Raw genomic sequence first — 14,651 nt, 5'->3', positions numbered from 1 at the left:
TTCTTCTGTTTTCTTTCACTGTTTTTCATGTGTCGATATTCAGATAAGTCGATAATTTTTCCTGGCCCGGTAAATATAGATGCAACGGTGGCCGACTGTAGTTAAGTCGTGCGCTCGTCACGCTGAAGGCGCTGGTTTTATCCCCCACACGGGTATATAACGCGAAGCCCATTTCTGGTGTACCCCGATGCCACATAGCTGGAATATTAATATTTCTACAACTGGCGTAAAATTAAACTGACTCACTCACGCCAAGACCTGGGTTCGATTCCTAACACTGGTACAGTGTGTCATCCTTCTTGTGTCATCCTTCGTGGTATTGCTGGAATGTTGCTAAAAGCAGCGTAAAACCCAACTCACTCACTCACTCACGCAAAAACCTGGGTTCGATTCTCCACATGCTCACAATACGTGAAGCCCATTGCTGAAGGTCCCCAACGCAATATTGCTAGAATACTGGCCTTCGGTAACCCATGCTTGTCGTAAGAAGCGACTAAGACATCGAGTGGTTGGCACATGTCATCGGTTCCCTATTGCGCAGATCGGTGTTCATGCTGTTGATCACAGAATTGTCTGGTCCGATTATTAACAGACCGCCGCCATATCGCTGGAAAATTGCTGGGTGCGGCATAAAACTAAACTCACTCACTCACTGCTAGACTGTTGCTGAAAGAGGCGTAAAACACAAATATTATCCGCTGTATGCAAGGTAAGCGACCCAGTGATTGTGATTGCTGCGGTCAGATGGCAGTACGGGCGTGAGAAACCTGTCTGGGCCGCTCAGTCGATAGTCAGAGGTATATGATAGATCCAGTAATCATATAATCATTTAACCCAACCCAAGGACGCCTTCTCTATTTGAATCGTTTGCTTGGACATTTGAAGGCGGCCAACATTTCCTATCACCTTTAGAGAGGATCTCCTGTGACCAACCACGTGTCCTCTTACACTGGCGTTGATCCAATTTTCAGTTTATTTGACATGTGATTATTAGTGTCATTGATTACTGTGATGATTCTATACATAGTGGTCTAGTGCATAGAGCGTTTGTCGGTAGGCGGGAGGTCGGCGGTTCGATCTCTGGACGCTTCATACAAGAGTGGGGCTGTGGGGTTGCCTAGTGGTTAAAGCGTTCGCTCGTCACGTAGAAGACTCAGATTAAATTCCCCACATGATCGCGATGTATGTAGCCCATTTCCACGACATGATATTGCTGTAATATTGCTGAAAGCAACAAATATTATTTGGCGTCGAGCCACAGATGAGTATTCAATAGATTATGAAAATAAAAATGTGATTTTACTATAATGGTTCACTCACTCAAAACAAAAACAAAATACAAGAAATCAAATAAAAACACAAGTGTAAGCACGCCTCGTTCAAAGTGCAATAAGGCTGAACCCCATGATAAACTCATACTCGCTTCATGATAGCAAATTTCAAGGTAAAATTGTTTTGCGCCGGACAACGAAATACTATTCAACGAATGAATTAAATGGAAATATCAATTTTATTGAAATAATTCACTCATTCACTCACTCACTCACTGTTCACAGTTATTCAAACCATGTCAGCATTGTGTATAAGCCAATTTGCAGTTAGCCACACTCGTGCTTATTAAACTTTACACGTATTTTCAAAATATCTATAAAAAAAAAATTCAAACTATCAATATGAAAAAGGAAAAATTGCCTCACACATGGCATTTGACATCACATCGTACAAAAGACAGGAATACCGAAACGTTTAGAAGCACAAAATCAAATATTTTATTGAAGAATCCTATTAACAGTTAATTCACACCACAGTAATTTCATCCATTTCTAGCATTTCAAGGCCTATCTCAAGGGACGGTGATTTTCGATACTGATCGGAGCAGTATAGAAGATATGGCGACACTGGCGGTAATACGTATCTAACCTGGCCTCACGACCCGTTCATTACTAACTGTATTTGTAAACCTGAAATCGAGAGAGAGACCCAGCGCTAATATTTGATCTCAGTGCAAAAATGTGTCCGTGCTTAACCGCCACAGGAAAATGTTAGTAGAGCCATTAGCCTTAGTTTGAATGGAGGCGAACAAATACAGGTCAACGCTTTGCAAATACAAATTCTAAGTGCATTTGGAATCATACATACTTGCCATATATACTGACCAGCAAAAGAAACGCAAAGCTGTTTTTTTCTGTTTGTTTGTTGTTTGTTTGTTTGGGTTTGGGGGGGTGGGTGGGTGGGTTGTGATTTGTGTGTGTGTGTGTGTGTGTGTGGAGTAGCCTCGTGCTTAAAGCGTTTGCTCTTCCCGCCGGTTCGATTCCCCACCGGAATATTGCTAAAAGACCCAACTCTCACTCACTAACTCTTAGCTTTCAGTCCTGTACTCAGGATATTTTGTTAGAAATGGTGCCTCATCCAGCTTTAAATGGGTACCCGGTAGGATGATTTCTCATAATGGCCATCAACTTGCTCCTCATGCAGCGGCTTGGGTTGTACTCTCCCAAGGGAGATGTCATTATACTGTGAGTGCACACCGATCCCTCGTTAAGGGTTTTAATAATGTAACGACATGAGCAATGAATGGACTCAGACGCGTTATATATCCATGCAAATTATTATCATTTCAGTGGTATTCACTAAGATACAACTGATTATTACAATTTCAAATGACATAACTTCCGATGGGACATAATATCGTGTGGCTGGTTGTAACGCCTCACTCAGCAATATTCCACCGATGTGGTGGCAGTCTGTAAATAATTACCCAGTGATCAACATCATGAGCAACGATCTACCTTATCTGGATACGATATGTGTCACCCGAGTCAGCGAGCCTGACCACCCGATCCTGATCGGGTGCGGTGGGATAGTCCAGTGGTGAAAGCCAAGACCCGAGTTCGATTCTCCACATTGGAACAATGTGAGAAGCCCATGTCTGGTGCCCACCACCGCTATATTGCTGGAGTATTGCTAAGATGTATTCACCACAAGCGTAAAGAGAGGTGGGGGTAGCCCAGTGGTTAAAGCGTTTGCTAGTCAGGCTAAAGACCCGGATTCGATTCCCTACAGGGGTACAGTGTACGAAGGAATGTGGAATATTGTTAAAAGCGGCGAGCGTAAAATCCACCTCACTCACTCATTCTTGCTCTGATCCCCAGTATCATTCGTTCACTGAAATCGGGAGCATTGACTGATGAAGTATCGGTTAACACTGTGCCAGCAATAGAAAAAAAGGTGATTTTGAGCTCACAATTAACCGTCTTTGTAAGCTTACACAGCATAAACGTCGTAAAGAACCTGTTCATGTTAATCTTGAAACGTAATCTCAAATCCCTACCGATTTCACGGCTTCCCAAGACAAACTACACAGCCACTAAGACGACAAGTTGTGGTTATCTGCAAGTTACAAACAGTCCTGATTTAAACAACAATGGAGATTGGCGTTACAAGGCGAATGTATTCCCTAATGCAGAATCATGATAAACCATCTGTGCGGACTCTGACTGACAACCTCTGGCCATTGAAAGCTGGGTCCCAACGGGCATTAGGCATGTAAAACTTCCGCTATACGATTCGCTGTACAAATTTCAAGCGTAATTAAATATTGCCGATGTGACGTTAAATATTAACTCACTCACTCAAGCGTAAAGGCGCGCATGGTAGCCCAGTGGTTGAAACATTCTCTGGTTACGCCGAAGATCCGGTTCGATTCTGCACATGAGTACAATGTGTGAAGCCCATTTCGTTGTCTGTACATGACATAGCTGAAATATTGCTAAAAAGCGGCCTAAAACTCCGACTCACTCCAAGCGTAAAGGAAGGAGCGATAGCCTTGTGGTTAAAGCGTTCGCCCGATACGCTGAAGACCCGGGTTTGATTTCCCAGATGGGAACAATGTGTGATGCCCATTTCTGGTTCCCCTCGCAGTCACATGGCTGGAATATTGCTAAAAGCGGCTTAAAAATACTCACTCGCTTAACTGAACGCGCAGCGGACCTGACGTATTGGAGTTGTTGCAATGATAAATTCTTCTAAATTATTCACCTGCCGTTGCCAAGGTCTGTCTTGTTAATACTTGGTATATTTTGCAGTGATATAAGGTGTTCTCTGAACGTTGTCCTCTGGCTTTGAAGACTTTTGCCTTGGAAGTTTATTTTTACATTAATAAACGTGACCAATTCATTCAGCTTGAGGAATCGATATAATAACAGTGATGAAAATATTCCTCCTCGATTTTCTCTCAAGAAGTTAGGTTAGGAAATAATTTGGCCATTGTTTTCTGCTTTTAGCGTGTCTTGGCCTACGACCATCATCGATAGGGAACAATACCCCTGGGACTGCAAAACACACGACTAACATGCGCCATTGTCACCGAAGCTGCCATCTTCGCCAACCGTTAGTGCGCATGAGCATGCGGCGACGCTATATATGTACACACATGCTTTAGGCTGAGCTGTCTTAGAAATGGACACACACACATATATTGGTGCCATTTCCTGAAAAAAGATCCCATTAAGCTAATACTAAAGAAACTATACATGTGGCTTTTCAATATGGCCGAAAGGGCCCTTGTTACAGAACATGGTAGTTAATGCGAGGGGTATATGGAAGGGTAAAGTGGGTTCATGGATTATATTTCTGTATCACAAATGTACTGTGATCGATCCTGACTTGGCTTCGTTATTATTGGTTCATCTATAGGATGTCTCCATGACATTGTTTTTGAAGTGAATGTGTTACTTGTAAAGATTATGTTTGTAACATTGGCCACGTTTAGCCTCGGTCTTCCCTCAATATAGCGAGCTGGTCGCCTCTTAGTGGGTTAGTGACGATCAATTCTGTCCCGGATCTTCACGGGTCTGAATATTGTGGGCGAAGGAGTGAGTGTGTGTGTGCGTGTGCACACGAGTATGTGGAGGGGAGATGTCTGTTCATGTCTGTGAGGGTGGTGATAGTGATTTGTGGGTATATTCCTGTCTGCCTGCGCATCTCTCTCTCTCTCTCTCTCTCTCTCTCTCTCTCTGTGTGTGTGTGTGTGTGTGTGTGTGTGTGTGTGTATGTGTTCATATGTGTGTCTCAGTGTGCATGCACGGGAAAAGGAAAGCTCAAGAAAGTGTTCTGCAAACATTACCAAGAACAATAGTTTCTTTTCCTGTACAGTATATGTGCTTGAGTGATGTAATTGCTTGAGTCACAGTGGTATTGTAAAGTCCACATGCCACAGGGTGTAATATGCAATAGGTGAAAACTACATATATAAGTGATTTTCTGAAACTCATTGATAACGCCGCCAATTTTGACTGTTGTATTGGAAATAAGTCTGCAGCTTTTGAGAAGTAGGCATCTATATTTTCTCCGCAAATTGAGAAAATGAATAAAATAGAACTAAAACTATTACTCATATTCACATCCTATTGACATTGTAGCTTTTTCGTACTGGGCTTTCGAAAACCACCAAGGACATCTTCATCAGAGAAAATATAGGATTTGATCTATGATTATCAGAACAGATTCGGAAAAATATACATTATCAAGCTTGAATTGTCATAAAGGCAAGACTCCTAGTGCCTCGAGTTCTCCATTCCTGTCATACAGCATTAGGTTGTGTTCACATCTCTTTCTGGTAATTACTTCGGGGATGAGGCTACGTTCTTTCCAAAGGTGTTTACGTGAATATTTCATGCTGGTATCGACCCGAGGTGCTGTTTCATCCGCATAAAATGTTTTAACAATGATAACAAACAAACATGAGTTGTATTTATTACTTTTGATATCGCATTTATTGAATAATTGCCCATTTTATATTAATGCCTTTTATGTTATGAAATAAGATATTTTATATCTATTGCTTTGGTATTAAGGGAATCCATCGACCGATACACAAAGACTGGCAGACCTGCATTGACACGTGACCTTGTGACATCACTATGTAATTCTCTCAGCATATAAAACTAGCGTTATAACACCAGCAGGGCCTCCATGGTCTCCGAATGTTGACGGAACGCCTGTCGGAGAGTGTTAACATCTTAGCCTCACTAACTAATATAAATCACACTGTTTTATAAAGTTAGTGGGTTAGAATTAGTCTCCAGATACTTGTGTCCGTCTCCAGTGGTGTCTTAATGGATAGGAGGGTCGGGTTCGGACACTTGTTTGATTGCGCGTCACGGTATCTGGTCGCCTTGGGACACCTTGGTAACCTTTCCAGATCATCACTAGAATGCAAACGCATTATTACAAAAATGTTTTACAGGAAAATTCTGATAAACGATTTTGAGAAGTTAGACAAGGGCAAGCGTTATGGACGAGCAACGTCTTTATTCAGGTGGTGCGACGTTTCTGGACAAGATACAGATGCTTGTATCGTTTTCTAGCAGGTAGGTTTGAAACTTCTCACCACCCGAACAAACAAGTTGTTCATCCCTAAAGTTTGTCCTTACCTGACTCACCATCTTCTAAACATGTTACTCAAAGAACTTTTGAATGTTGTTTTTTGTTCCACATTACAACTGTATGTGCTTTCGATTATTCAAATTCGTGTAAACCCGAGTCCAGCTATTATTACTTCGGGGATCGGGTGGTCAGGCTCACTGACTTGGATGTCATTTGTCACCGTATCCCCGTTGCGTATATAGATGCTCATGTTATTGACCATTGGATTATTTTTCAAATATTTACAGAGACATAGCTGTAATATGTCCGTATCCGGCTTTAAACAACAAACAGACAAACAAACCATGGTTAGCACGGCTTCTCTTAGGACGTCCGCATTGTTCGTATCGAGTGCAGGGGTGGTGGGGTAGCCTAGTGGTTAAAGCGTTCGCTTGTCACGCCGAAGACCCGGGTTCGATTCCCTACATGTGTACAATATCCGAAGCCCATTTCTGGTGTTCCCCGCCGTGATATTACTCAAACATTGATAAAGACGGCGCATTTTGTAAACTCACTTGCTCTCTCTTCGAGTCGAGATCATGCACATGAAGAATTATCACGTAACCTTTAGCACGTGCACCACGTTCTTTTCACTTTCGATTATATATTCATGCTTCAGGGCTAGTATACATTTCCTAGAGGGCCAACCCATGCATGTTTATCAATAATCTGCATATTACATGTTAATAGGCGTTTTATGAGCTTACCGAGCCCCTTCAGACTAGAGGGCACTGCTTCGTTTAAGTAAATAGATTGCCAGACGGGTTTGAACACTGAATCTCCATTTCATAACGTATCTCGTTAGAATTCGGTTCGGGCACACGTTTTGAACACAGTGTTTTATCATAACTGGTGGAAAACACGAACTTCTGTCATCACCAAATGGACTCCGTGCAGCAAAAGTTATTTAGTCACGTCAACGACACTATTAATTAGCTGTAAACGGAGTTTTCTGTCAAATGGAGTATCACTATTTCATGACATGGTGTATTTCAGATACATCAACGGGAAACACCACTTTGCACAAACATTGAATACACCACTGCACAAACATTGAAAATAACACTTTGCACAGAGATTGAATACACCGCTTTGCACAAACATCGATTATACCACTATACACAAACACTGAAAACACCGCTCTACACAAACGTTCAATACACCCCTTTGAATACGCCACTTAGCACAAACATCACATACACCACTTTACACAAACATCGAATACACAACTTTGCACAATCATTAACTTCAAAACTTTGCACAAACACTGAATATACCACTTTGCACAAACACTGAATAACCCGCTTTGCTCAAACACTGAATACACCGCCATGCAAAAACATTGATTACACCACTTTGCACACACATTGTATACATCACAAAGCACAAACACCGATTACGCGTCTATGCATAAGCATTTAATATTCCACTATGTACAACCATTGAATATATCACTATGCACAAACTTTAAATACTCCCTATGCAGATATATTGAATGCACCACCATTAACAAACACTGATAACGAAAGCTACTATCCATTTGATATACCACTATGCACAAACATTGACTATGCTGCTATAGCACTGAATACATCTCTATGCACAAACAAGGTAGTAAAGAGCTCGAGTGATCTGACCGCCGGTTGATGATGATTCTGTTTAAAACACTTATTCTCTTATTCTCTGTGACTGACGCTGCAATAATGCATCCTTCCTATTCCACTAATATTTATAACAGAAACACTAACGTTTTGAAACTGTGACTGGATTTCTTTCACATCTACATTTTCACGAAACCCTCTGCAAATTTATTCCAATTCACTGATCATTTTTGGTGATATTAACACCCTTAACAACAGTCGCTGTTTAGCCGTATTATCAGTATTGTGTCAGTGTCCCCAACAATCCCAGTATTGTCACGGGTCGTACTTGTATCTCAGATTGAGGTTGTTGTTAAATGTACTTCGTCATCGGCGCCTGCCAAGACTTCCAATTATTGTTGGTCGTGTCTTAGATAAGGGAGCGGGGGCCTACCTCACTCTGAAGCGACAGTTTAATGATTTTACTTCTAACGGGATAAGTATCACAAAGCTGATTGTCATTGAAAATATCTCCCTACGAGAATGGAAGTTTGAATATTCAAGGAACAAAAAGGTATGTATGTTTATGTCACACCTCTTCAGACTATACAAACATATGTTTACATCGATCCGCAGAACAGCGTCCATGTGAAGAAGTATTAGTAAATAGTTACCATGGATGTTTACAGGTAAAGAGCGAAAACATAGACTTTTCACAGAAGTTAAATGTTTATTTTCTTCAATCAGATTCAAAGATATCTACAAATGCTTTCTTTGGATATACGAAGTTTAAAAATATGCTAGTCATTCGCCGTTTCTCTCGATTGACGGTGTTTTATGTTGTTTATCAAATTGTTGAAGTATTCCTGGGGTGGATCTACCCATACACGTATTTAACTGATTTGGTTCCACCACTCGTTATTTGGACTTTTTCGTGAAAGGGATCGAGTCCGAGGGAAATTTGTTTTGTAGCATTTATTTAACTTGCTACTAAATATTTTGTTACCTGTGTAAGGTTTCCAAATAGAAATTATACAGTTTATGGATTACTTTTATCTACCTGAAACATTATGATTTCGTTACTATTTGTGTATGTATGTATGTATGTATGTATGTATGTATGTATGTATGTATGTATGTATGTATGTATGTATGTATGTATGTATGTATGTATGTATGTATGTATGTATTTATTTATTTATCTGCTTGTTTGTTCGTTGGTTTCTTTCCTTATTTATGTACATACAATAGTGTAAATAACTGGTGCGTTTAAAGACTGCCTAACGTCATTTTGTTCTATTTCCATGGTTTCTATTCTTTCATTTCTACTCCGCTAAACGTAGAAGGTGAGGTAGATGGTAGTAATGATGATTTAGTCAATAATTAGTAGTTCTCATGTCAGTGACAGACTATCTTATTATCTGACACCCGTGAAGATCCGGGTTAGAACTGATCTTCAGCAACCCATGCCTGTCGTACTGGCGACTAACGGTGACGGGTGGTCGGACTCATGTCATCGAATCCCATTTGCGTAGATCGATGCTCAAGGCGTTGATCACTTAATTGTCTTGGCCAAAAGATGAACTCTGTCTAGAAGAAGACAAACACATATTCTTCCAGTTCTTTCTGTTGGGTTGTGTCTTTATGCCGTTAGCCGCCTCTTACCACAGACATATTGAATATCATTTCCAACCCGATGCTGCACGGGTAGACAATTTCAACAACAACTAATGAAATACTTATTGTGTTTCTTACTATGAAAGGTTTCTTACTATTACGTTGACCAAGGTTTCTATTGGGACTTGGAGCGATGGGATAGCCTCATGGTTAAAGTGTCCACTCGCAGACCCGGGTTCGATTCCCAACACGGGTACAATGTTGGGGTACATTTCTGGTGTCTCCCGCGGTGATATAACTGGAATATTGCTAAATGCGGCGTACAACCATACTCACTCTCTCATTCTTTTGGGACATAAATCGTTGTGATAGATGTGTCAGGATGTAATTCCCGATGCAGCTTCCTTTTATGCCCCGATCATACTCGTTTCCATTGATTTCTCTACACTAATATTTTCTTCAGTTTATATGGCATAAAAAACCAACGTTCAAAGCGTCTGAAAACCATGTTCACTGTTAACCGCACTCGTAAGAGGCGACTAGGGGGATCGGGTGGTCAGACTCATTGACTTGATTGACACATGTCATCGTGTCCCAGTTGCGCAGGTCGATGCTCATAATGTTAATCACTGGATAGTCCAGGCTCAGTTATTTACAGACTGCCGCCCTATAACTGGCATTTTGCTGAGGACGTTGTAAATAATTAGGTCTGAACCAGACAATCCAGTGATCAACATTCATGAGCATCGATCTGCACAAGTGGGATACGATGACATGTGTCAACCAAGTCAGTGAGCCTGGCCACCCGATCCCGTTAATCGCCTCTTATGACAAGCATATGTCTGCTGTAGATCAATCGCGGATTTTCACGGGTCTAGTTTGCAGAGGAGGATGTCTTATGTGACATCCCCACTGGGAATTGATAGTGCAAGGCACTGCACCACCGTCGCCCACGCCTAAAAACATTTAGTTAAAACTGTCTGCTTTCGATTTCCCCGGAGAAAGAACAACATTCATTTGACTTGGTTTCGATCTTCAATCTTTGAATGAATCGATTTCCAATTTGATACTTAATATAACTTCAGCGTTACGTTTTACCGTTATACTGAAATAGACAAAGCAAACCCTTGTGCACCTTATCAGACCTAAACTCCAATCACCAGTTCATTTTCTCCGATTACGTAGAGTATTGAAAACTGACAATGTCAAGCGGGCATATCCGAACCATAAGCCAGCTAGCGAGACCGACAGCCAAGAGATTTGAAGTCTTCTTGATGAAATGATGGCGTTGACGAAACGTCAACATGTCGGACTTTGACGATCCTTTAGGAAATCCCATACGGTATTCAAACAGCGGAACATGTTTTTTTTCCCTTGTGTATAAGGGATATGGTGTCTGTGTAACGAGATTGTTGTATTTGAGACAATCTATCAGAGTGTGGGTCTTGAAGTGTGAGGATCCGGGTTGTAACCACCCCAACAAGGTGTCTAGATAACTCAACCCGAATCATAAGATGTACCTTAGTCGCTCCGGTCTTGCAAGCTGCGGGAAGGTGGGATCAAGCCGAGGGCCCGGGTTTGATTCCCAACATGGGTACCATGTGTGATGTCCATTTCTGGTTTAGGCAGGAATATCATTAACTGTGTTATAGCAACACTTGAAATGTAGGAAGGAGCCTGATAAGCTGTACTGTGGCAACTCCTGTAGTTTAGACTAAGCCTGGTAAGCTGTATTAGGGCAACTCCTGTAGTTTAGACTAAGCCCGGTAAGCTGTATTAGGGCAACTCCTGCAGTTTAGACTAAGTCTGGTAAGCTGTATTAGGGCAACTCCTATAGTTTAGAATCAGCCTGGTAAGCTAAGTGAAGGCAGTGTGGTAAACAGAGGCTATCTTTTGTCCCAAACATCAAAACCCACTCTTTTGGAGACAATTACTGCAATCATATGGAACAACCTTTCCATTCAGACTTCAACCACCCAAGGCTTGAGGATGTCCTGGCATTGAACGAATGATTCAGTCAATCTGGCTCGTCCAGTAATGATTTCATAGCGCCAGTATAATTCAAAGCGCTGTTGTCCGTTTAATGTAAGCTAGTGGGAGTCTGCCTGGTCACTGTATGGCTATATCTGCCGTGTATATAGTTGATGGACATGGCCTTTGATCTAGCCTAGCACAGTGATAGTACGTCTAATATTTGTGCACTCAATCTTCTTTTATTAATGAAACGAGACATCACCACCAGGCTAATTGCTCCGCGATTACATATTCAGTGTTCACGTTGACGCAGAAACTCGAGTTTTTCAAGCAAAAAAACATGCAAACAATATTCTCTGATCTACATATACTTAATTTTAAAAGGTACTTTAAAACAGCAACTTTGAAAAAAACCAATAAATTTTGAAATGATTCAGGATTGTAATGCACGTTTCACGCGCAAAAGATTTGGACTACATATTTATTGAGTTATTTCTGCACGCAGTCGTACAAAACCTACTGCGAACACTGATATTAGTTGTGCTGCTGATGTAAGCTAGATCTTGTAACGGACGTCACGTGACAGCTGTTTCACGCCGATAAAGATAATGATTAAATGTTGAGATTTATGAAAATGGTTGATCATCGTGGCACCACGTTGATAGTTGATTAGTTGATTACTGTGGCAAAACATATTTTGTGAATATGGTGCAATTTCCTGTGGCACCACGAGCCTAAGTCTCGTCACTAGTTGATTACTGTGACAAAACAAGTCTTGAGAATCTGATTAATTGTTGTGGTACCGCTTGAGTGTGTTTCGTCACTATTGTTGATTACTGTGGCAAAACAAGTCCTGAGAAAATTGTTAAATGGCGTTGCACCACAAGCGTGAGTGTAATCGCTTTGGTTGATTTCTGTGGCAAAACAAGGCTTGAGAAAATGGCTCAATGGCATCTGAGCTTTAATAGGCAACGTTGTTCCTTGATGTTCAGTGTGTAAGCCTCCCAGCGACCATTCTACCCTGGCATGACTCTGATCACCTGACACTGCCTAGTAAGCCCCAGTAGCCCTTCTCAGTAGTCTCTCATGCCGAGTCGATGTCGTAATTATGTAAACCGCAGTTTATTGGTCTGGGGCAGCATTCCTCGGGCCTTAATGGTGAGTTTAGTTTTTGTAACAACCTTCAGCTACGTATTCAAGTACGACTTTGAACCGTGCAAGTGTCTTGGTAAACCTTCATTAAGATGAAAGTCTTCGTCCGCGAGTTCTCTAGGGGAGGATCATGTCTGTTTTATACCGACCTCGACGTTTAAATCGCAATTTTGAATCGTGTCGGGTATTTGAGGAATACCAGTGTTCTCACCTGCTGTAATAACGTTTTGACCACGCCATTTTGTAGCACAAGGGACAGTCTACGTACAAGAAATATTGCAACTACCATGCACATATGTACTTTAAAACAACGGCATTGTCTAGTTACAAACTACATTTCAGCGCCGTAAGCCACCGATTCATGCACAATGTATCTCGACGTTGTCGAGAATCTCCACAATATCCCAGAATGCACTTGGGACATATAGGAAGCATTAACATCCGTTACATCTCGTGAGCCAATCATCCGGGGACTTGTATGCACGGGCTGAAGTCTCGCAGAACGATATGTGAGAATTGAGGAAGATCCTGCCTTGACAGGTGCTATCTAAGTTTTGCTAAGCAGATATTTACAACGTTCACTTAGGCTCCTTCTTTTCAAGGAATGGTCGTCTGGAGAGTTCCTAGCGATATGGTGTACAGCGTAACAAGGCTTGTAAATATGGATCTGAAAGCACTTGACTGACAGCGGCAATCTCGCATGCCATTAACTCTGTCTTAGTAAAATTTCAAAACATTGACTTGAACTGTATTTACTGGATGATTGCAGTGTGCCATTGAAAAAGTGGTGGTAGTAGTAGAAGGTGGTAGTTGCTGTAGTAGCTGCAGTTGTAATAGTTGTTGATGTTGTCGTTGTTGTTTATTGTTGTAGTTAGGGATAAAATGGTATACCGCGGTATTTGGTCTTCGGTTCGGTGGTCGGTAATGCAATCCCCGAAATCGTTTTTTTTCCGTTTTTGTCATTTCTATATATAGTCATAAAATGGCAGTTTTGTTTATTCAAAATTACGAAGATTATGGTTATTTTTAAACGTAATTAAATAACGTTATGGTTGGATCTTGTTATCCATTTTCTGCATAATGATTATAATTCATTTACCGAGCGGAAACGCACTGAACCGAAGGGATTGTTTGGCGATACGTACAGTACCATCGTGGGAGAGTCCGGTTTCACCTCTATTTGTAGTAGTAGCGGTAGTAGGAGGGTACGTTGGTGCATATGTATATTATAATACAGCGTATTTGGATTGGTTAAATGGATGGGTTGGGCTTCACACATTTTACCCATGTGGGAATAGAATCTGAGTCTTCGGCGTGACGAGCAAACTCTTTAAGGACTAGATTGCCCATCGGTCCTGCCCACGTTAAATGCAAAAATGGTAAGGTCATCGAGTGAAAGGTAAATTACAAACACATGAAACAGGAATACTTCACAGTTGTTTCCATACTTTCAACACATAAATCCTGATTAGAACTGGTCTTCAGTAACCCATGGTCGTCGTAAGAGCCGACTAACGGGGTCGGGTTGGCAGACTCGCTGACATAGTTGACACATGTGATCGTATGATACAATCCCAACTAAGTAGAACGGTGATCGTGATGCTGATCACAGTATTGTCTGATCCAGACTCGACTGATTTCAGACAACCGCCATTTTGGTGCAGTGTTGCCGAGTCCATCGTTAAACGTCAAACCAAGCAACCAACACACCTTCAGCCCATTAAGCATCTCCCCCAACACACATATATTGTCATAAACGTTTATTCAGTTACCAAGGAAACTCGTAACTGAAAACTGGTAACACTGTGCCCCGCCCTTTCTCAAAAAGCTATATCAGACCCTGTAAACGGTTTATTTAAAAATTAGATGACACACCACTACAGGCATAAACTGACAATTTAC

General features: G+C 41.4%; 1 protein-coding gene across 1 annotated transcript in view; it reads right to left on the bottom strand.

Moving 5' to 3' along the window:
- Positions 1–14,651, bottom strand: part of LOC137276206 (TP53-regulated inhibitor of apoptosis 1-like) — a 447,953-nt gene that overhangs the window by 352,127 nt on the left and 81,175 nt on the right. The gene's annotated exons all lie outside the window — the stretch shown is intronic.

Source organism: Haliotis asinina, chromosome 1 (assembly GCF_037392515.1).
Source record: "Haliotis asinina isolate JCU_RB_2024 chromosome 1, JCU_Hal_asi_v2, whole genome shotgun sequence".
Classification (NCBI taxonomy): Eukaryota; Metazoa; Mollusca; class Gastropoda; order Lepetellida; family Haliotidae; genus Haliotis; species Haliotis asinina.
This window is presented reverse-complemented; position numbering and strand designations above follow the sequence as displayed.